Source organism: Dipodomys spectabilis, unplaced genomic scaffold, assembly GCF_019054845.1.
Source record: "Dipodomys spectabilis isolate Male_0828 unplaced genomic scaffold, ASM1905484v1 ptg000163l, whole genome shotgun sequence".
Taxonomy (NCBI): Eukaryota; Metazoa; Chordata; class Mammalia; order Rodentia; family Heteromyidae; genus Dipodomys; species Dipodomys spectabilis.
In genome coordinates, this window is record NW_024870840.1 from 1535092 (window position 1) to 1560000 (window position 24909).

Consider the following 24909-nt stretch of genomic DNA (forward strand, 5'->3'; position numbering starts at 1 on the left):
TAAATGAATTCATAAACAATAAGCCTGCACTAAAAAGAATATTAAGAGGGGGAATGCAATCTGAAGAAAACAATCAAGATCAGGATTCTACATCAGACAGATACCACTATAAGTCCAACTTAGTAAGCACAAGAGGAAAGGAAAGAAGAAAAACTTAGGAAAGCAGGAAAGATAGGAAACACAATGCATCTCTCTATAATGATATAATATTAATGGGCTCAATTCACCGAAAGAAAAAAGAACTGAACATTGGATTGGAAGATAAGATCCATCCATTTGTTCCCTTCAAGAGACCCAGCTCACAGCCAAAGATTAAAAACAAACACTGAGTGAAGGGATGGAGGATGATCTACCATGCAAATGTTCCCAACAAAAAAAAGCAGGAGTTGTAATCCTGATATGTGACAAAATAAACTTTTCTATTAAAGTCAATACAAAGAGATAGAGAAGGACACTACATATTAATATGGGGAACAATCCAAGAAGAGGATATAACCATTAGCAATTTATATTCTCCAAACATTGGTGCACCCAAATATGTTAAGCAAATACTCTTAGACTTACAGAATAAAATAGATCCAAATACAATAATACTAGGAGACGTTAATACTCCACTCTCACCAAAGGACAGTCTGGCAGAGGACTGGCAAAGAAGCCTCTGAATTAAATGATGCCATATCTCAAGTGGAATCAACTGACATCTACCGAGTTTTCCACCTAACAACAACCTAGGACACATTCTTCTCAGCAGCCCATGGAACTTTCTCCAAAACAGGTCATATCATAGTTCATACAAGGAATTTAAACAAATACAAGATGATCGACATAATCCCCTGGATTCCGTCTTACCACAGTGGAACCAAATTAGTTCTCAATAACAAAGCATACTGTAGAAATTACTCAAGCATATGGAAATTAAGCATCATACTTATGAGCAACACCTGGGTCACAGAAGAAATTAAAGGAGAAATTTAAAAATTCCTATAATTCAATGAAAATGATATACATCAAAAAGAAACCTGTGGGACACGGCTAAAGCAGTCCTGAGGGGCAAATTTATTGCTCTCAGTGAACACATCAAGGAAATAGAGACAGACCATGTAAATATTCTCATGATGCAACTAAAACTCTTAGAAAAGCAAGAAAAATTCTGAAACTAAAGTTACTAGATAGAGTGAGATAACCAAAATAAGATCTGGATTTAATGAGATAAAGATTAGGAAAACTGTGAAATTAATGAAACAAAAAGCTGTTTTTTCAGAAAAATCAATAAAATTGACAGAATTCTGGCAAGATTAACTAAAAAAAGAAGAGAGGAAGCCCAAATCAATAAGATCATGGGAAAAATTACAACAAATACCCAAGACATCCAAACTACTATAAAGAACTATTTCCAGAATCTATACTCACTAAGAAAGGTAAACCTAGAAGAAATTGGATGAATTTTTAGAGAAATACAAGTTGCCCAAACTGAATCAAAAAGAAGTAAATCAACTAAATAAGCAAAAACTTACAATGAGATATAGGAAGCAATCAAGTCTTCCAACAATGGAAAGCCCAGATGGATTCACTACAGAATTCTCTAAGACCTTTGAAGAGGAACTAATACCCATGCTACTCAAGAAATAGAAACAGAGGGAGCAATCCCAAACTCACTCTATGAAGCCAATATCCCACTCATCCCCAAACCAGGCTAAGACTCAACCAAAAAATAGAACTACAGACTACCAATCTCTTTGATTAACACAGATGCAATGCTCCTCAATAAAATTTTATCCAATAGAATCCAGAAACATATAAAAAGAATTATACATTATGATTAAGTAGGCTTCATCCCAGATATGCAGGAAATCAATAAATGTAATCCATCACATCAACAGATCCAAGGACAAGAACTACATGATTATCCCTATTGATGCGGAAAAGGCTTTTGATAAAATACAACATTCATTCATGTTAAAAGCTGTGGAGAAAATAGGACTAGAAGGAACATTCCTTAAAACAAACGACAGACCAATAGCCAATATTATACTTAATGGGGAACTAATTCTCCTAAAAACAGGAACAAGACAATGATGCTCATTCTCCACTCCTCTTCAATATGGTTCTGGAATCCATAGCCAGAGCAATAAGGCAAGAAAAAGACATTAAAGGGATCTGATAGGGAAGGAAGAAGTTAAACTATCCCTTTTTGCAGATATGATATTATACCTCAGTGTTCCAAAAACTCCACCTCCAAACTCTTAGAACTTATAAACCACCTCGGCAAAGTGTCAGGACACAAAATTAACCTAAACAATCAGCTGTCTTTCTGTACACACCAACAATGTACAAGGAGACAGGGAGATCAAGGAAACAACCACATTCACAATAGCCTAAAAAAATCTAGGAATTAACCTAACCAAAGATGTAAAGGAACTATTTAATGAAAACTATAAAAGCCTAAAGAAAGAAATCGTAGAGGACACCAGGAAATGGAAAGACCTTCCATGTTCTTGGATAGGCAGAATTAATATAGTGAAAATGGCCATATTGCCAAATTCAGTGCAATTCCCATTAAAATCCCAATGATGTACTTTACTGAAATAGATCCAAAAATTCATATGTAACAACAAAAGACCTAGAATAGCCTAAGCAATTCTAGGCAAAAGAAACAAAACAGGAGGGATCATGATACCAGATTCCAAACTCTACTCTAGAGCCATTTTAACAAAGGCAGCTTGGTATTGGCACAAAAACAGACCCGATCTAGAAATAAAACTATATACTTAAGTCAGCTGATATTTGACAAAGGAGTCAAAGACATACATTGAAAGAAGCACAGCCTCTTCAACTATCGGTGCTGGGAAAACTGGGGTGGCCACATGCAGAAAAATAATAGTGGACCCTAGCCTGTCACCATGCACTAACATCAACTCAAAATGGATTAAAGAATTTAACATCAAACCTGATACTCTGAAACTACTGTAGGACAGAGTAGGAGAGACACTTGAACTTATAGGCACAAGAAGGAACTTCCTGAACAGAGTCCCAGGGTCACAACAAATTGGAGAGAGACTTGATAAATGGGACTGCCTCAAAATAAAAAAGTTTCTGCATAGCTAAAACTATCTCAACCAAGCTAGAAAGACAACCAACCAACGGGAAAAATATTTACTGGCAATATATCAGACAAGGGTCTAATATCCATTATCTAAAGGGAACTGAAGAAATTAATCCCTCCCAGACCTAACAAACCAATTACTAAATGGGCAAGGGATCTAAGGAAAGACTTCTCAGAAGAAGAGATAACAATGGTAAAGAAAAACAAGAGGAAATGACCATCATCCCTGGCTGTACAGGAAATGCAAATAAAAACAACCCTGAGATACCACCTTACCCCAGTCAGAATGGCCCGCATACTAAATTCAGCCAACAACGAATGCTGGAGGGGATGCAGAAAAAGAGGAACCCCACTGCATTTTGAGAGCACTTTACAGTGAAGGTCACCCATGATTTTTGAGCTTCTGATAGAAATGATTACCATTTAAGTCAGGCTCCAGTGGCTGACACCTGTAATCCTAACTACTCAGGAGGTTGAGATCTGAGGATTGTGGTTCAAAGGCAGCCCGGGCAGGAAAGTCTGTGAGACTCTTATCTCCAATAAACCACCAGAAAACCAGAAGTGGTGCTGTGGCTCAAGTGGTAGAGCGCTAGCCTTGAGCTGAAGAGCTGAGGGACACCGCCTAGGCCTAGAGTTCAAGCCCCTTAACCGACCAAAAAAAAAAAAAAGAAAGAAAAGAAAGAAAGAAAGAAAAAGAAACAAAGGACCTCCACTCATCTTGTCATATCATTACATGACCCCATGTTGTTGATCCCATGTATTATATAGATATAAATATAGATATGTATACACACATCTGAGGGAAGCTAGGAGGAGGACACAGAATCAGAAGGAAGCAGGGGAAAATATAAGAGGAGCCCATCAACTACACTGGACATTGAAGAAAATGAACTAAACAACTCAAGGGCAATGGGAGGGAGGAAATGAGAAGGATAGAGGGAACAGTTCACACTAAGAAAGAGAAAAGAAATATAAAATATACATACCACCTGATGTGGAAGAAATAGTTGTATTGCCAAATTCACAAACTTTATAGACCTCAATAATGACAATTTCCCTCATGAAGGTTAGAAAGTGTTTGTGACTTTAAGTATCACTATCTCACAATACTGTGACCTTTGTGAAATGTATGTAATCACTTAACCAGAATAAAATTATAACAAAGGAACTATTGAATGACGTGTGTCCACCTCTGTCATATAAGGCAGACTATTTCCACTGTCCTGAAAATCCTTCATGCTCCATATATTCATTCTTTTCTCCCTCCCTCAGCCTCTGACAATACATGGTCTTTTTTTAATGTCTCCAAAGTTTGCCTTTTCCAGAATATTAGCACTGGAATACTATAGCATGTAGCCTTTTCAAGTTGGATTATTGTACTTAATGATGTAAAAGGTTAAGGTTTTTCCACGTCTTTTTTTATCTTTCATATCTTACTTCTGTTTAGACCTGCGTCATATTCAATTTTGTGGATAGACCAAAGTTTATCCATCAACCTGTAGAAGGACATCTTTATTGCTTTCAAGGTTTGGCACTTAAGGATAAAGCTACTTAACTAACCCAGATGTCCCTCAGTAAATGAATGGATCAAGAAAATGTGATACATGTTTGTGTGTGTGTGTGTGTGTGTGTGTGTGTGTGTGTGTGTGTGTGTGTGTGTATAATGGAATTCTATGCTTCTACAGAAAGAATGACACCACCTCATTTGTTAGGAAATAGAAAGACTTGGAAAAAATTATATTAAGTGAAGTAAGCCAGGCTCAAAGAAACATAGGTCCTATGGTTTCACTTATTTGCAACAACTAGTATATGTCTAAGACAAGCACAAAGGTCAAAAGCTATGTACACATGACCGTATAAGATGATGCTAAGTAAAATGAACCCCAAGATGTGGATACAAGAGGTTTTTTACTTTGTTGCTGTTGTTTTTTAATGTACTATGTGGTTTTGTTTTTTGTATGTTCTTCCCCCTATGGTATAACCCCTCTTTTCGCTGTATTTGATTCTAGTGCCCTTCATCTTGTATATACATTTTTCTAATTTGGGGAGGGGAAGGGAAATAACAAAATGCTGAAACAAGGATACGTGTTGACCCATTGTAACAAGACATGACGTTGAAAATGAACTTTACAACTTGTGGGGGGGAGTGAAGAGTTAGGGAGGTGGGGAGGGAAGGAATAGTAGGGGAAAAACAAAGGAGGGAGTAACAATACTCGATAGGAAATGTATTCATTACCTTACTCATGTAACTGTAACCCCTCTCATCTTTACAATCAAAAAAAAAAAAGAAAAGAAAAAGAAAAAGTACCATGGCTCAAGTGGTAGAGCACTAGCTTTGAGCTGAAGAGCTGAAGAGCTGAGGGGCAGCATCCAGGCCCAGAAGTCAAGCCCCATGACTGACAAAAAATCATTTTGGCAGCAATTTTTCAAAGGATATTTAAAATATTGTGGAAACCAGCTCCACAAGGCAAAATTTAGTATATAGTATATATAATTTGTTCTATATGAATATATTGTCTTTTAAATGAATAAAGCATGCTGCTATATGCATAATTATTTTTACATCACTGCTACCAGCTTTCCAGTTTTGTAATTTGATTTTCAAATATTCATTGATATATATCCATACACATATATGTATATATATGTATATTCAAATATATAATTGGCACATGATAAATTCATTAGTTTTCAAATCAGTCAAATTTTAGGTTTAAAAGTGAATCTGTTTTTGTATGAGCATTTGCCTGACTATTTTATCATATTCTCTTTTTTTTGTTCTTCATTAGTTCTTTTGGAAGAGTTTCTGGTCTCTTCCCTGGCTAAACCATGAGAAGGTAGATTTGAATTTAATATCATCTCCCTGGAAGCATAAAGTCTCTTATTTGAGAGTCTTTTAATTTCTAATTAAATATCAATTCTTTCTGTGCTGAATAATTATGTTTACCAGAGCCATAATTAGACAGGATGGACAATTAATATTTCTCTTACCCTAGGGAGATTGTAAGACTAACAAGTTAGCTAAACAACTCAAGATTTGCAACTCATATCTGTCTGAGAGGTGATATAGTCATATAACAGGAAGAATGGAAAGCCAAGGAGCAAGAAATAATACACACCCTCTCAAAACAAGATCATCTTTGCCCTTGTCTTTGCAACTGGATAGTGTCCATTTAGAATGTTCATTCATGTTGCTAATAATAGCATGTATTATCTTTGTAAAATTCAGATTTATCAAAATTCTATTCATGTTACATTTTATAGTAAGTTTTTGGGAAATTGGGTTGGCACAGGTTTTGTTTCAGGAATTAGGATTCACTTATAAATTCATTTCAGGAATTTAGAATTCACTTTCTTAAAGATGCTATTTACTTTGTCATTGCCTTTGTTTCCATTTATCTCTCTCTCTCTCTCTCTCTGTCTGTGTTTAGTCTCCATTCTGGACTGTTAAATTAACTTGTACTTACGTTTCAAGAATCAAGGCTAACTATCATCTCATTTATGTATTTGCTTTATAGAAACAGACAGACCTAGAGATCCATCTTGAATTTTCTAGTTACTTGCTGTGTCATTTTAAGGACAGACTTAAGCCTCAGCTTCCTAATTTTTAAGTTAGCTTACTAACACCTGGCTTGGATTGTTGTTTCTTTGATCATATGAAAGAATATCTAGAGCTTATAGTCATAAAATTGGCTTCCAGCTACAGTAAGTCTTTTCCTGACTTAAGAATATATTTCAGAAACACAAAACTTCTAAACCTAGCCAAATGCTAGCCAAGTAGATGGTGGATAAGTAATTGTTAAAGTGATCGGTAAAATTCAAGTAAGTAGACTATCATTTCTAACATAGGTATAATTTGTGTGGAATACTTTTTGTTTCTTTTGTAACAATTAATACTGTGGATAGAATCCAGGACCATGAGCTTTGCAAGGTAAATGTTCTAGCATTTGAACTCTATATTAGACCTCTTTCTAGAATTTTGTTTTTGAAATACCTTACACTGGCTATGCTAGGGTTGACCTCAAACTCTTGGGCTTTCTGCTTTTACCTCCCTGGCTGGTTTTGATTGCAAGCCATGGTGTCTGCCTAATTATTTCTGATTCTTTTTAATCCCTAGTCATAAAGACAAATTACTCTGTGCTTGTATAAGTTTTCCATTTCTTTTCTTTCTTCTTTTCAACTTAGGGTCAAACAATTAAGAATAATTACTCAATAGATTGGAAGTTTCTTAACCTTGTTAGAGTTTGCCGTAGTGGAAGGAAAATATGTATGTCCATAGTTGGTCCAGAAAGATAGGATTGAAGTGTAGTTTGAGATTTAGATAAGAAAGTTAATGGACAACTGATTCAATGTGGGGACTGTATATGCTGTCAAATAATGGATAGCTTTTATTCATTTTTGTATGCTTTGCAAGCATCCTATTTCACTACTTACAGATTGCTTTTGAACTACTTAGACTAAGATATGGCCTGCTAAAAACTAGTGAAATCTTGCAATAATGTGAGAACATGTACTGTTTCTCAGCTCTTGGCAATCATGATTTCACGCCTCAAAAGCTATCAGGAGGCAGGATACCCAAAAGAAAAGCAGAGGGAAAGAGCTCATTAAATATTTCCTTAAAGATTTTAAATGATTATTTTCTCCAGATTGATTTTCTACAATGGGGACAGTCACTTGTATAATTTAATGTGGTTGTTCAAGATACTAGTGATGACACTTTCTGCACAGCTAATGAGGACCTTATAGGACAGATGTGTCACAGTTAGTTTCTTGCCCAGAATTGTCACTTTATTTCTTGATAAATGTTTGTAGCCCTCGTTAACATTAAAAGAACTGTGAATGTGCAGTGAGCATAGAATAGAAAATGTATCAACTTTACTTTTAATTGCACATGGTTGTATTTGGGTAGGCATTATAGAACTAACCATTTAGTGATAATCAACAGATTTTGCAATTACAGGAAACAAAAGAGTTGGACAAAGTTGACCTTTTCTTTTTCTTTTTGATGCAGATCCTGAGGCTTGAACTCAGGGCCTGGACACTGCCCTTGGGATTTTTATTTGCTCAAAGCTATATAGCTCTTTGCCACTTACGTGACAGTACCACTATCAGCTTTTTGGTGCTTACTTGGAGATAAGAGTCACATTGACTTTCTTGCCCAACTTGGCTTTGAATCAGTATCCTCACATCTCCTAAGTAGCTAGGACTGCAGGCATGAGCTACTACCATACAGTTTTGGTTTTCCTTTTTAAGAAGATGCATTGGAAATCAAGTTGGAATGTATCAAATTCATTTTTCCTGTGTTGGAAATACCTTGCCTAGCAATGACTCATAAAGGAACATGGAGAGAAAATAGATGTCTGTAGTCAGGTGCCATTTCAGAGAAATACCAGGATCCTCAAGATTTCAGTTATTCCTTCAATTCATATGATTATCAACTAACATTATAATAATTTCTTCACATGTACATTTACCTCAAAATCTCATTGTGGCAAAAATAAAAATTGGTCGTAAACCCTTTGTACAATGCTTGTGTCTGTAGAATGGTATTGAACTTTAATATGTTTATGGCATAGGGATGATGTTAGGGGATTCTAGAAATGTTCACTTGACAACTCAAACATGAGATGTGCTTGTAACATATGTTAGTATTAGAGAGAGTAAATACCATTCCAGCTTTTACTACAGGAAGCAAATCTTATTACATGGAATGGTTCACTGGTATCAAAAAGAAACAATAAAATCCAGTGAAAAAGTTCGTTGTACCAGCAGTTCATAATCAATTTAGGTTATGGGCTGGCAGTATAGCTTAGTGTTTGAGTACTTACCCAGAATTCACAGGGCACTGAATCCCAGTCCTTAACTAATTAATGAAAAATAGTAAAAAAAAAAAAATCAAGATTAAAAAGGTAAGAATAAAAATTGATATTTGTGATAAATATTTGTATATTTCTTCCAAATAGAAATATTAGTTGTACTGTAATAAAGGGAAATCTCTATCACTGGCTCAGTGATTAAATATTACATACAGTCTACTATTACCTAAACCAGGGACTAGTAGCTTATGCCTATAATTCTAGCTAGGTAGAGGGCAAAATCTGAGGATCTCTGTTGAAAGCAAGCGTAGGCAGAAAAGTCCATGAACCTTTAATTCTGATTAGCCAGCAAAATGTTAAACTAAAGTCATGGCCAAAGTGCTATATTACATGAGTAATAACATAACTCAAATTCAAAATGATACTCCTAGAATATTCAAGCTAGAAAAAAGTAAAGATGGAAAATTTAACCATTCTTGATGTTAAAGAAAAAAAAACAATACTGTAGAGTCCAACTGGCTTATTCAAGTTTCTATTGGCAGAATAAACAATGTAAGGCTGCTTGACTTTCAGTGTAACAAATACACTCCTAAAATTGTGTTAGAGTACACTATCTGCATGTTGCGTATAGCCTTTGAATTTGGTCACCAACCAAAGCATAAATAATTTGTAATCAAATGTGGAAAAATTATAGCCTCTAAGTCACAGTTAAGACTGATTTTCTGATACTGAGGTCACCTTAGAAATTCTTGTGTTGTAAATCACTATGTTTATCCTATCAAGGACCAAATATAATCAGTTCAACACCATGTATGAAAAGTATAAGATACAGTGTTGTGACTAAACTATTTCCCATTAGATACATTAATAACAGAAGGAATAAAAGATTCATATCTATTTCATTCTCTAGGTCTAAGTAGCACATGAAACAATGCACAAATTAATAGTGTGCACATTTATGTAAATAGTTGTATCCATCATCCCTCTGGAATTTTCCTTTGGTTTTGGTGATGGTTTATAGAATCATTTACTTGAATTAAATTTTCTAAAATTATTTCTATACAAATTCATGATATCATATTCTTAAATATTTTGAAATGCAAGAAGTGAAAGATGAAGGAATGGATAGAAGATGGAAAGAATAAGAGAGAGGAAGAAAAATAGTTTATGAAAAATAGATAAATATATTAAAAACAATAACAAGGCTGTGCACTAGTTGGGAAAAGCCCTAAAATAGGAATTTTTATTTACAACATTAGCAATGTTCAAATGATGTAGGTTTCAAAAAGATATCTACCAGAAGGAAAATCCTAAAACCAGAGAGAAAATATTATCATAATATATAGCTTTCTTAAAATCACTTAATATTTAAATATCTGACTTCTATTTATTTTGACAATCTGAGAATGATGGTCTATTTTCTGAGTTGGTCTAAATTAAAATCCAATGTATTCAAAATAGGCATTTTGAATTTGTTTGGTGAAATTGAATGCTTTATGTTACATCCTTTATGTGCTTACAATTATATGACTATAAAGTAAGATTTTATTAGCCTAGCCCATACATATTTTTGACAATAAAACATCTATATTTCTCATTGTCATTCATATTAAGTTACCAAACTTCTTATGAATTTCAAAATCCTGTGCTTTTCATGTAGTGTGAAATTTTCTCTCAGGTTTTGTCATATCTGAAGCTCTGGGCTTTAAATAAACATTTACTGGGTAGGCTCAAAACTAATACATTGTATATGTAACAGCACCATTACTTCCAAATATGTCCTTACAGATTACTATCACACATATAATAGTTAAGCCAATTAAAATAAGACAAAAATGATATTTTGTGTTGTCATTGCATTGGGAATAGGTATAACCTTTTGGCTTGCCTTACAAAGAAGTGGAATCTGTCTTCTCAGGTAAATTTAGTCTGACCTTTTAGTACATTTGGGCCCAAAGAATGCAGTAGAAATGTGGGGTGTCTGGAACTCAGCCTATCATATTGTAGTTCTTGTTCTTGGATCATGCCCTCACTATCCTGGGATCAGACGCTGGATTGTATTCATATGGTTCATATGGTTATAAATAGTTCAGGATGTTGGGCTATCATGTAGGAACAAGGACATCCACTCAAAGGGAACTCTGCAAGTTAGTTTACTTCCAGAGAAGGGTATGGCATAAGCCCAAAATCCAGCAAGCAAGCACAAAGTTGGCAGACTGCTCCCTTTCTAGCCCTCACCCAGCAGGCCCTGCCCCTAAGCTCAAATTGGCTGCATTCAGATTCACAATATGCAAAACGGTGTGGCTTACCTAACAGGATACAAGTAAAATTCAAAGAGCTTCTAACTAGATGTCTTAATTAAAGTGCTCAGGAAACGGTTGTATGTAACTAAAATATAATTTAAAAGGGTCAAGCCACCTGGCAAAAGCAGGAACCCTTCAGAAAAACAATTCTCCCAAAACTAACAGAAAGGAAGCAAACTACTTGATAGAAAAGATGCCTTTCTCACAATATGAAAGCCTGAGGCATATTTATCAAGGGCATCCTAAAGTTACCAGGCTCTACACAACCCAATAGTCAAGTGACTTCAGTCAAACCCAGTGTAGGATGTAGGTAGAGTAAAGCCATTAAATCATTGGATTTCACACTATGCTTTGGGATTTCAAGGATTACTAAACAACTTTTTAAGATGTACTGCAATATAAAAATATTTTTATAATGATAACAGAACATTGTCTTTTATTTCTCATTCTAAAAGAATTTTGGTTGTTTTTTAAAGGTAGTGTAATGGTTGGTTGGTATCAATACAAAGTAAATATAGATGCAAATATGAGGGGAAACAGCCTTCTGTTAACTCAAGAATTTTAAGAGTTCAGAATAAAATTCAAAATAATATGAACTTCTAAAAAATATGTTTTGAAAATTCGACACTTTTTTATAAAATACACTGTTTACATTCTGTTGTTAATGTTAAAAGCAATGACAAATGTGCAACCATTTCTATCTTATGTTCTAAACTGTATTAAATACTATATGAGTAAAACTCAGATACCTAGAGCTCTTTAGATTTTACAATTTTTTTTTTAAAGAAAGTGTAAGGCAAAAAAAAGTGACAACGGCTGAACTTTGGATTTTTGCAGCATCTCTCCATTCTGAGAATAGAAATTATTTCTAAAGAAACATCACTCTGCTTTGTCCCTTGTGACAGAACTTCTCCAGCACACTGTGAAGTTCAAAAGCATTGCAACTGTTTTATAACTACAAAATGAAGCTTATTTCCTTTCCAGTACAGGGGAAGAAATATTGACTAATACTCATGTATTTAGTTGGTAGGTAAACTTGCCTATTTCATACAAAGCCATAAGTTATGCAGAACATAGAATTTGAGAAGTCTAAGAAAAGACTGTGTATTGCCCTATTCAGTTTTAGCCTTGTTTTCCAACTATATTATGGGTAATTTCATTAAAGAGCTTGAATGGTATTTTGTGAATTATCTACTTAGTTAATTATCTACTTACTTAGTATGTATTACTGATAATGATATGAATCTCAAAAGCACAAAATTAACTAATGTGTGTTTGGGAAATCTAAAAGATCAGAAATGGACAAAAATGAAAGTTTTGTATTTTTTTCAAAGACAGAGACATGCTAAGACTGTATTAATTTTCTCTGTTGACAAGGCATAATGATTTGTTAAGATTAATGTGATAAAGACTAAGCTTGAGGAAGGAGAAGCAAGTCATAAAAGTATATTGGAATTATGGAAGGAAAGACCAAAGCCCAAAAGACATAGGAAATTAGTTTGAAATGGATTTAGCAGAGGTTACTTATGAAATTTAAGTCCTAAAAAAATTACTATTCATACTATCTGTAGAAGAATAGCATGGTATGACTGTTATAAACCTAGCACTTGATTCTCTGATTTTAGTCAGTGTATTGGTTCTATGTAGCCAAGGCATAATAAAATTGCATAGATTTTTTTTTTTTTTTTGGTCCACCATGGGTCTTGAACTCCTGGCCTGGGCGCTGTCCCTGAGCTCTTCAGCTCAAGGCTAGTGCTCTACTACTTGAGCCACACTGCCACTTCTGGTTTTCTGGTGATTAATTTTAGATAAAAGCCTCAGGAGTAGGCCTTGGGCTAAAGTAAGCTTATTTCATTTACACAACTGTCAAATTGATACAGCATCAACATGTGAAAAATAGTTTGTAACATATTTCCTCATATTTTCTTCTTATAATTTCCATTTCCTTAGTTTCCCTTTCTTTAATGATTTTACCCATGCATTTAACCCTTGGTCTATTCAAGATCTCTTGTCAAGATATAAAGAAATGTCCTGTTATTCGTAAGTCTGGAGATGTACAAGAATCCTGGGATATTTATTAATCCTAGGAATTCACTTTACAATCTTTAAGAAATAGCTTTATAATGAATGTAATAAAAGCTTATCTGAGGATATGTTAACGTTAAAAAAAAAAAAAGAGCCTTAGGAATGCCTGGGCTGGCTTTGAACTGCGATCCTCAGATCCCAGCCTCTTGAGTATCTAATATTACAGTCATGAGCCATTGGCACCTGGCTGCATGCATGTATCTTTAAATATAAATTTTATAAGAATCTTTGACCAGGCATGGCAAATAAAATTAGTGAAGTAGGAACCTTGGAAGTTACAAAGTCAGTATATCAAGATTCAGTATAGAATTTCTACCAAGCCTTGGAATATCTGAAGTTCTGATTTAATTCTCCACAAGAAAAAGAGTGATGGAGAAATTTCATGGAAGACAGTCTTTAACTGCTTCTCATGGGAAATAAAACCTCATGGGGAATACAATCTGAGAGAAAAATACTATCGAAATCCAATAGTTCACAGAAGCCAACCTAGGTATAAAAGTCTTCAAGATTCTATCTCCAAAACAATCAGCAAAAACTTGGCTGGAGGTATGATTCAGTTGTAAAGTGCCAGCTAAAGGGTCAGGGTCTTGAGTTCAAATCTCAATACCAGCTAAAGATAAAGGAAATTCTAAGGGATGAACTTCTACTAAGTAGATAAGATGAAAAAGCTGGGAAGAAGTGTTTACATGAGATTAAATGTAGTATAGCAGACAAAATACAATGACTAGAAATTTGTGGAATAATAAGAAGATATAATATTAGCACCAGTCTGAGGCTTCTAAAAGGAAAACTGTCTAATGTACTCATATTTTAGGAATGAGTTAAGATGTTGATATTTATGTGTGTATCTGTGTGCTCATGCAGACAATCTCTGGAAGATGCCTTAATTAAATTGGTAATTATGTTTTTATTTTGTGCAACGATTTGATTTTATCCTATAGTGAATAAATTTTCAACTTGTAATTGAAATATCAAGTGACATGCTTTTTTTCTTGGGAATTATAAAAAAGTCCTCTAGAATTTATTGTGAATACAAAAAACTGAGGAGACAGTTCCCTCAATTTGGGTAACAGGCAACTACTTCAAGACAATTTATATATATATATATATATATAGTATATGTACCTTTGATAATGTATGGAAAGTTTATATCTTCTCAAAAGATCATTATGAATAGCAGTGAATCTCACCTTGAGAAAGAAGTTGTCATAATCTGTCCTGTACAGAAATTCTTGACACTCTGGAAAAAGGAAACCTAGTATTATTAACAAAACCCATTGGTTCAATATCCTAAAAGTAAAGAGATTTCTTAGACATTTTTAAGATACTGCATTTTCCTCATATTTGTTAATTTTGTAAACTGAAAGAAAAACATAGAATAGAGAATTGATTTTTATTTTCATATATCTAAGCATGATACATTTCTTTGTACACTTACATTATGTTCTGACAAATTTTAAATTAAATATTTGAATGATACATTTTAGAATATTATATACAGGCATAGATATAAAATTATCTCTTAAGATTTTCACTGATTTTTCTATACAAGCCAGTAAATTGAATATATTTTATATTGTTTCACTTAAGAACAGAGCTTTTTATTTCCAAAATGTAACTTCCATACTAATGAGCCTCACTTGTCTTAAAATGTATAGTCCAGTTCCTTTATGCATTTATCCATGTTATTGATTTTCTGTCATATATAAAGTGTTAAAACATTCAAGAGATTGCTTCTGCTACAACTGTATTAGTTCGTTGCTAGAACATAGTGTGAATGTCTGTCAAACTATGTTAACAAGGGTTTTCAGAAGAAACCCATGAAGCTATAATGTAGTCAGTGTATGAAACATGCAGTTTTACTACACAAAGGTACTTGGAGGAACAAGCATGTTACTTTGTACTATCATATAAAAATAGTATTTTCATTTAAAAAATGATTCAGTGCTATTAGATATCTGAAAAGGACCAGTCAGACTGTTCACAGGAGTTTGACTCTATGTAAACATAGTTTTCTCAATCTATTTCTTCACGGTAAGACATCTGAGCTACTTCGTGTTGTGGTTAGCTGAACAATACTGCCATAACCATGTTTATGAAAGTGTCTTCATATTATCCTGATTTGTAAACTTTTGAATAAATACCTACGTGGTTTCTATGTTTAGGTCTATTGTTTTTCCTAAAAACTGCTTTCCAGAGTAGTTGAAAAAGTTCACATCCCTATAATTGGTGTATTGGTATTTCTTTTCCCTCACATCCATGCCAGCATCTGTTGTTGACTGTATTCTTGAGGACCATTCTAACTGGAGTAAGATGTTTTGATTTGCCTTTCCTGTGGCCAGAGATAATGAGCATTTCTCCATATGTCTATGGGTCATTTTGACTTCTTCTCCCGAGAAGTCTCTATTTAGATTTTTTTGCCCATTATTAATTATGTTGTTGATTCTTTTTGACTTACTGTGCTGAGCTCTTTATACATTCTAGACCATTGGCATAAAACTGGCAAATATTTTTCTCCCACTCTATAAGCTGTCTTTCTAGCTTATTAATGATGTTCTTTACCATGCAGAAACTTCTTAGTTGGATACAATTCCATTTTTCAATTCTCTCTTTGATTTGTTGAGCCTTTGCAACTTTACTCAGAAAGTTTTTGTCTGTGCCAAGAAGTTCTAACATAACCCTAGTCTTTCATGTAGTGGTTTCACTGCAAGGTTATGTGCTAGTGATCACAAAAATATTAACCAAAGCATGGTATTTGTAAGGGAGAATTCTTAGAAAAATGACCTCACAGTCCAACAAAATGAAATCCAGAAATGTGGTATTTGAAAAGAGCAGGAGAGGAAGATGTGCAGGATATAGACAAATGAGAAGAGAAAGTGTGGGGAGAATGCAGTCATTATATGAAATGCATATCCTAGGAAACTAGGAACATTGAGAGGAAAGACTGTGTTGGGAGAGATGAGGTAATACAGTGAAAGAGGTGATACTGATTGAACTACATTTTACTGTTTTTGTTGAATGGCATCTTATGAAGAAAAACACAATTGAAATTGGCTGTATTGAATTAAATTTTCCTTCATCGACTTCATTGAGTCTGTTGTTATGGCTCTTGTGTATAATTTCATTGAGTTCTTCAGTTGCAAGATTTCCATTCCATTCTTTTATATCACCCTCTGCTGTATTTCTTATGCACATCCTAAGTTATTTTCCTAAACTCACTGGAATAATTGCCCATATCTTTCGATATTTTGGTGATCTTACTTTAAGATGAATTTTGAAAGGAATTAAGATTTCAATCATTTCACATGTTTGGATTACCGAGGGTTATATCCCCTGTGTACATTATATTTCTTTGACTTCACATTTTTTGTTGTGTGTGTGTGGATGTGTGTGGCTTACGCATGACTACCTGTGCAATTATTTCAGCAATCATTTTTGTTAGTGTTTATAGTTTTACTGTAGGAGAGAAATTTTTACTGTGCATAGGGTATAGGGTGTACATTTGGCCTAGTATGATTGTGTGGTAGTCCTTTGGCTATCTGGTCTATGTTCCAGTGAGCAGGGCTGCCAATGATACACACAGGCTGCACAATATGCTCTCTAATAGACAGAGTGTACATGCACTACCAGCCATGCATCTTCTATACAAGTCCATATATTGGTATGGAAGACAATGCACTGAGTAGTCTCCAAAGCTAGCATTTCATACTATCTGCTTAGCATAAAGTCTGTGAAACTGGGGTCCAGGTGTTTCAATCACCCATATGAATATTATGGAACAATGGAAGAGTCTGAAGTCTTGAGAACGGAAAAACACTGTGGCTACTAGCCCCTCATGGTGGGTTAGTCTCTAACAGTGTATCCAGTTCCAATATTTCATTGAAACATATCAGTTTAAGTCATAAAGATGGACAGGGAAAGCAGATTCTTACTTTCTGGCAGTACAGACACAGGGATCCATGCAATTTTCCAAATTACTTTGGATCGTCTTAATACATCAGGAGCCTCTGTGAAATTTTCTGCAGTGTCAATGGGAACTTTTGGAGGTGTCTCTACATTATCTACCTCCAAAAGGAAAAAATATGATGTGATTTTAAGCAGATATAGATAGAATAGAGAATATGTAAAAGATGAAGAACCTCAAACTCCTTTGTGTAGTACTTTTTTGTAATCTTTGTACTCCACAGATGTCTTGTAATTTCTCTATTTCCACAGTACTTCTTCTTCAGTTACTCCAGTGAGCTTAGAATTGTTATTTTGGTTCCTTTCTGTGAGGAGGATAAATAATAAACTCTAGTCTCCTTGATAACATTTTCCAGAAACAGTAAATACACTGGCAAAACTAACTTAAAGAATGTTTAAAGCAACTGGAGATATATTTTTATCTAGATTTGCCTATTGGGCAAAATCCTGAGTTAGATCTCCAACACTACGAAATGCAAATTAAATTATTTGTTATTTTCAATTAATTTACAATATTTATATGAACTATAGACATTTATCTACAGAACATATTTTGATAACTTCATAGTAAAATTTAGTCATGGTGTCATAATTAAAGACATAAATTTATATTATCTTTAGGTTTTAGAAATATATATTTTGTTTTTGTTGTAAAATCTTTAAAAAGTGTTACTTTAAAAGGTAATGAAAAATGGCCAAACTTTCTACAGCTATTGGAACCTAAAAAGTATTGTGAATTTGTGATAGCAATGAAAGGCTTGCAAAAAACAAAGCCTAGATAATAAGAGAAATGACCTTCTTTAATATGCAGATACTTAAATGCACTTTACATAGGTTCTGTAAATTAGAGGTTACACATATTGCTTGAGTCTTAAGAATGTCAACTATTGATGTATTTTATATTAAATTAACCAATAAGCAGTGCACTTTTGCTGCATTCTTCCCAGTCAGTTTCCTCCATGAACACATGAACAGCTTCAAGAATGAAATCAACCACAGAATTTCACTTAGCAAAATTTATGTCTGATAAGGAACCCAAAACATGAGAGAAAGTGAAAGACAGAAAAATTACCTCTCACAAAAATCTATGCTCATCTGAATCTTAAATCATGTATTCTTTTCCCTCCCTATCAGTCTTGATGTTAACCTTACAGAATAAAAATGGGTTAAACTGACTGTACTTCTCTGGTCAGGGATATATCCAATTCCCAGAGCTTTCATCATTAATATTTTATGACTCTCACTGATCTGTCCCATCAAGAAGAAAAATTTATCTTTCATTTGTGCAAGCAGTACCTGCCCCATAATAGATTTCAGCTCTCTAAGCTGGGTAGTGAAACACAAGTTGCAGCCAAAGCACAGGGAAGTAAAATGCTCACTTTAATTCTTTTTACTGGAGACTGCCTGCCTTTTACTGGAGTTGCGAAGTCAGCCAAGCAAAGTAAGAAATCTTTGGGGAACGATGAAGTGTCAGTTCCTTGCCAACTTACTTCAGCCATCACATGTGAATGCCTACATTGTTTAACTGACTTTCAAGATGATTAGCTGGAGTGAATTTTTTTCTTAGACATTTATATGGAGCTTTAGTAACTAGAACATCACCTTATTACCTTTGGCAACTGGAACTATTGAGTCGATCTTGGGAATTCTTTTCATTGTAGATGGGATGACTAAAAAACTAATGATCTCTAAACACTTCAAATGGAAAAAGCAAGACATTTTCCCATTGGGTGAACACAGAATGTCTCACCTTACCTGAACTAAGGATTCCATGTATATAAGCTCCAGTTTAGAGTTTAGTATTCCCTGGACAGTATTAATCCACAGAAAAGCAAACAGGAAAGAGCACTCTAAAACCTCTTTTACAGCCAGAAGCAGGGAAAAATTCCATGAGATTGATCTTGGAAATGATTTCTTGTATCAGACCCTCAAAACAGAAACAGACAAATGGGATTGCATCAAACTAAAAGGCAGAATCACAAAAATGAAAAAAAAAAACCTCTGTTATGCTGAAAAATCTTTGGAGTAAAAGTAATTAAACAAATATTCTACATGTACAAGTAGGCTAAAATATTATTGAGTTTTACAAATTATAAAACAGTTTGTAAACAACAAAACACAGTAAGGAAAAGTGTAAAAACACCATCATTTTTCAAATAATTCATTCAAATAATTTATCTAATACAGAATAAATATCCCAAATATATTTGAAATTTAACAGCAAGGAAACAGCCTGGATTAAGAATTGGCAAAAGACCTAAATAGATATTCCCCTAAGAAAAAATCACATAGAAATGGACAATAGGCATATAAGAACATGATTAAAATCACTAAATACTAGGAAAATGTAAATTGAAACTACAACTAGAAATTACCTCATACCTTTTATAACTGCTAATATAAAATGATGAAAAATAGAAAAAGAGACTACATGGAGAAAAGGGAAACTCTTTGGTATAAATGTGAATTATTACTGTCATTATGGAAAATTATAGGTTTTTCAAATATTAAATATAGAATTACCACTATTAAACATAAACCAATCTCACTACTGGATAACTAGCCAAAGTAAATGAAATCGGAAGTATGTTGAACAGATATCTGCATTCCATGCTCACTCCACTATTGCTCACAATAGCCCCTCAGTTGTCAAGGAGAAAAAGACAATATAATTTCACAAACACACAGTAATAGTTGGACTTGGAAAAGAAGAAAAATGTCATTTCTAACAACACAGATAAATCTGAAGTGCATTATGCTAATTTAAATAAACCAGAAAAAGAAAGAAACATACAATGATCTCACTTATATGAGGTTTCTAAAAACATCCAACTAATAGAAGTATATAGTCAAATATAGGTTATAGAATCTGAAGTGGGGTGAAAAGATTGGGAGAATGTTCAATGATTTGGGGAATGTTCAGGAAAATATATAAAGTATCAAATAGAAGGAATAACTGATTTTCACTGACAGGTCTATTGGATAATACAGTGATCATAATTAATAACAGCTTTTGAATGCTTGACTATTGTTGAGAGTAAAAAAACATGCAAATTTATGCACATGTTTTACAACTTGTCAATAAGTATATAGTTAAAATATATTTTAATATACTGTATATAATATGTAAAGATTATATATGATATATATATAACTAATACATGTAATTTTTATTTGCCAATTTAAAACACTAAACATATGAAGGAGTATAAATGAAACCGTCATAGCAACAATAGCATGCAAGAAAGGTAGATTTGCATTGGTTTTCTAGTTACTGGGTCTAACTATTCCACTAGTCACTTGTTCTCTTGGGAAGGTGTGTGTGGTTCTCTGACATGGATGAAAGATTATTTTTTGTAGAATGTTAGTGAGTGCACAATCAAAAAGAAATCTTGGTTTCAAAGAAGTACTTTCTTTCAAATAAGAATTTGGGATTGAAAGCTACAAGAAACAAATATTTCTTTTCTTTAGCACCCCTATCTAAAATTTTAGTTATATTATAATGAACTATATTCAACACCTTTCTGTGAAAGATTCTGTTAATTTTGGAGCATAACTATACATCCAGAGTCTCATACACTATTGACAATAAAAGTTCAGTAAGATTATGTTAAAACTTGCCTATTTTTCCTCTTTTATTAACTACCTACCAATATGGCCTGAAAATAAACTTCAATAGTATTGACATAAACTTCAATGATATTTGGATAAATGTGATACTTTATATAAATTATAGCTCATGTTTTGACATTTACATTATGTTAGAAATTGGCTGATACCTTTAAGCTTACATTTTAGTACTCAGTTAACCATCTTTTAGGGGCCTAAAATATAGCTATAAAAATAATTCAAAGGTAATGTATTAAGAAACATGATAGATTAGTTTCAAGACATATAGGTAAATGTCAAGCATAAATACATAAAATGATACTCTCAATAAAGAGAAACGTATGAATAAATGCTTTGGGATCAATAGTATATACAGCACATCATTTTGGTGATGTTGAGGATAATGTAGCTCAGAATGGTTGATAAAATGTTATACCTCAGTGAGACCATTTAAATCTTGCTCCCTCAAATATTTATCTCTTTAATGTGTGTCACAGAAATGTGTATGATTCTCCTGAAAAGATCAACATCCAATTCTCATGCTAATGTAGCATTCCTAGAAGTATAAGAGAATATTTTATTTGTCATATTTTAGCTGAAAGCTGTTGCTTTAGACTTTTTAAACCTGTGTAGACTTAAAATGAGTGGGCACAAGGAGAATGCTAGTGTGTTTTCTTTTGGTGTTTATCTGTGATATATCTTTTGATATGTTTCCTTTCTTCTCTAAAGAACAGGCCTTTTTCTATACTCTGGATTCTTAGTTCGTTTTGCCACAACTTCAGCCTTCTCATCCAACTTACACAGTCCTCCTCAAAGTCCTTCGCATCAGTACTCTTTAGATATGTAAATTAATTGCTAGCTGCTATACCCATGAAGAGTTTAGGTCAACTACGAGTTTAAGTAGGATAAGTTTGCTATGTAAATTTCTTTTAGACATATTTCTGGATAATTTGAATTGGTTCAGAACTCAATAAAGTCTTTATTTTTACAATAACTCCTTACATCTTTTATGTTGTAATCTGTTACTTTTTATTTCAATTCTGAAAGCAATATTGTTTTAACTTCAAAAGCTTTCAGTATATAAAACAGTGCATTTACAAATAAAATAAAATAAAGTAAAAGTTGCATGCAAATATAATATGCTAAGATTTTGAAACATTTACTTATTTCCTGAAATTTAAACTCAAAATAGTTTTCCAGAAGCTACTGTAAATTTATATCATATGACTTAAAAATATGCAAATCCTGTAGTCTTTAGGTCTCAAAACTCTAAAATTTACAGATATCAGATTGTTTTATAAAATTATATAAACTCATTAACTTTTACTTCTTAAATATTTTATTGTCAAGATACTGTAGAGAGGGATTACAGTTACATGAGTAAGGTAATGAGTACACTTCCTATGGAGCATTGTTACCCCCTCCTTTGTTTTTCCCCTATCATCCAACTCCTCCTTCCCCCATGTTTGTATGTTTCCAACATAGTGTCTTGTATGTCTCATTGTTACAATGGGTCAATCTGTATCCTCCTTTCAGCATTTTGTTGTTTCTCTTTCCCTCCTCAAATTACAAAAAATATTTATACAAGATGCAGGGCACAGGAATCAACTACAGTGACAATAGGAGTTTTACCTTGGGGGAAGAACATACAAAAGAAACAAAAAAAATCACATAGATCTGCTGAGGGGCATCTGGGTTGGTTCTATATCTTAGCTATGGTAAATAATGCTGCAATAGACATAGTTGTGCTGGTAGCTTTAGTATGGTCTTGTTTGTGATCGTTTGGGTAAATGCCCCAAAGTGGAAATGCTGGGTCATAGGGGGGCTCTATGTGGAGTCTTTTGAGGAACCTCCACACTGCTTTCAAAGTGGGTGAACAAGTTTACACTCCAGCAACAATGCAGTAAGGTTCCCTTCTGTCCACATCCCCTCCAGCATCTGTTGTTATTAGAGTTCTTGATTATAGCCCTTCTAACTGGGGTGAGGTGGAATCTCAATATTGTTTTGATTTGAATTTATTTTAAGGCTAGAGAGGTTGAGTAGATAAATAGATCAAGAAAATGTGGTCTTTATATAAAATGGAATTCTATGCCTCCATCAGAAAGAATGACATCGCCCCATTTGTTAGGAAATGGAAAGACTTGGAAAAAATTATATTAAGTGAAGTAAGCCAGACCCAACAAAACATAGGTCTCATGATTTCCCTTATTTGCAATAACTAGTACATGAGTAGGACAAGTATAAAAAGTCAAAAGCTATGTACCTATGACCATATAAGATGATGTTAAGCGAAATTTACCCCAAGATAGAGACACAATCGTTTTTTCTTTCTTTCTATTGTTTCTAACATATTTATCATGTACCATGTGATTTTTTGTTTCTTTGTATATTCCTCCCCCACGGTATAACCTCTGTTTTCACTATATTTGATGTCGGTGCTCTGAATCTTGTATTTACACTTATCTAATTCAGGGAATGGAAGGGAAAAAAACAAAATGCTTAAATAGGGATACAGGTTGAGCCATTGTAACAATGAGATCTACGAGACAGTATGTTGAAAATGAACTTTACAACTATGGCAGGGAGGGAATGGTAGTTGTGGGGATGGGAGGGAAGGGATGGTAGAGGAAAAACAAAAGAGGAGGCAACAATGCTTGATAGGAAATGTACTCATTACCTTGCTCATGTAACAGTAACCTCTCTGTACAGTATTTTTACAATAAAGAAAATTGAAAAATCACATAGTACATTAAAAACAACAGCGACAAAGAAAAAAAGCTTCTTGTGACCCTATCTTGGGGTTCATTTCAGGGATGCAAAGCTGGTTCAATATACATAAATCAATTAATAGAATTCATTACATCAAAAAAAACAAGGATAAGACCTACACGGTTATCTCAATAGATGCACAAAAAGCATTTGACAAGATCCAACACCCCTTTATGATAAAAGCTTTGGAGAAACTAAGAATCCATGGAACATTCATCAATATAATTAAGGCTGTGTATGACAAACCTACAACTAGCATTATACTTAATGGTGAAAAGCCAAAGCCATTTCCTCTAAGTTAAGGAAAGAGACAATGATGTTTTCTCTCTTCACTCCTTTTCAATTTAGTATTAGAATGCTTAGCTAGAGCAATAAGACAAGATGAAAACATAAAGGGAATCCAAATAGGAAAAGATGAAGTAAAACTTTTACTGTTTTGATGACAATTTTTATGAAGTTTGTATGGCTATTACCCATCATAATTTTCATAATTTTATATTTTATAAAAAAATCAGTTAACTGGTCTTAGCTACTTTTCATTAACATTTACCTTCACTTTCGTAATTCTCCTTTTGCTCCAGAAATTCCATATTCTGTTAACAGAAGATTGGATGTTTGGTTCATTGCTTTCTTATTGATTCTTTTTTTTCTTAGTTTTGAAATCAACCTCTAATAGTTTCAACTTAGATAAAGTTCTGTGGAATTTTCTCTTGAATTTAATTTGAATGAAGAAAGCTTGAGATTTGGTCAACATATTCTCTTGATGACTCATTTTTATCTGTTGGTTTTAAAACCACTAAATTAATGTTAAAATTACTTTATGATATCTTCCTGTCTTTTCATTCATGATTGAAAACAGGAAAAGTGAATATATAAGCTCCATGAAAAAAAAAACATATAGCCTCAATCAGAAAGACAATGTGAATCTCAGGTTCTTTTGTTAAAATCACTCTTTTGTTAAAATATAGCATCTAGCTATCACTTTGGGAAAGATTAAAAGCAGAGGAAGTCATTGCATTTTCTCACCATAACTTTTGAATGTTTTTGCTTCCACCCAAAGCATTTAACTTCCAAGTAAAGTGCCTGTTTTTACAGAACTCTCCATTTTGTTCTTTTTGCTCTCTATCCAATAAGGTGAATTAAAGGATTATTTTGCTGCCAGAATAATGTCCTAAATGGCAAAGCTGATCAGATCACTCTCAAATCGGATCTCTTATTAATTTCCATTGTCTGTTTGATTAAATAAATTTCATATGTATTA

The 24909-nt window shown here is 33.6% G+C and overlaps 1 protein-coding gene across 2 annotated transcripts in view; it reads right to left on the reverse strand.

Moving 5' to 3' along the window:
* Mgat4c (MGAT4 family member C) overlaps nucleotides 1-24909 on the reverse strand; it is a 199375-nt gene that overhangs the window by 39583 nt on the left and 134883 nt on the right. Inside the window, exons 1-2 of one of the 2 annotated variants that reach the window (XM_042693225.1) lie at nucleotides 19026-19101; nucleotides 14498-14547 (exon numbers count right to left, since the gene is read on the reverse strand). The gene's annotated coding sequence lies outside the window, so the exon portion shown is untranslated. Of the gene's footprint in view, nucleotides 1-14497; nucleotides 14548-19025; nucleotides 19102-24909 lie in introns of those variants that run through there. The other variant, XM_042693226.1, reaches the window with a different exon arrangement.